Consider the following 432-nt stretch of genomic DNA (forward strand, 5'->3'; position numbering starts at 1 on the left):
ATGTTCTTGACTTGCTTAAATTTGTGTTGAAGTTGAAAACCAGTGTTGGTTTGTATAGGTTGTATTGTAATAGTGTGATAATTACATGCATGCATACACAATGTCGCTCAGAACTGTGCTTATAAAATAGTGCCCTATAAAATGGTACACTACAAAAACACTACACTCTTGTGGTCATAAAGTGGTACTGCAATTCCTCATGATCTTCCTTTACTGCAACTGTCACAATGTCCAGGGTTTCCCGCAGCGCTTTCCTGCTAAGGCGGCCGCCTTAACAACACAGGGCTGCCGCCTTAACTAGCGTCTTCAATAAATAAATAAATATATTCGCCGTTTTACTTATATTTGTCATGTTTTCTCGTTCCAAACCGTGGCCGCTAGTCTCCCTTCTCTGTAGAACGCATTGGGGGGGAAAAACACAACTTCGAGTGG

This window comes from Sardina pilchardus, chromosome 1 (assembly GCF_963854185.1).
Source record: "Sardina pilchardus chromosome 1, fSarPil1.1, whole genome shotgun sequence".
Classification (NCBI taxonomy): Eukaryota; Metazoa; Chordata; class Actinopteri; order Clupeiformes; family Clupeidae; genus Sardina; species Sardina pilchardus.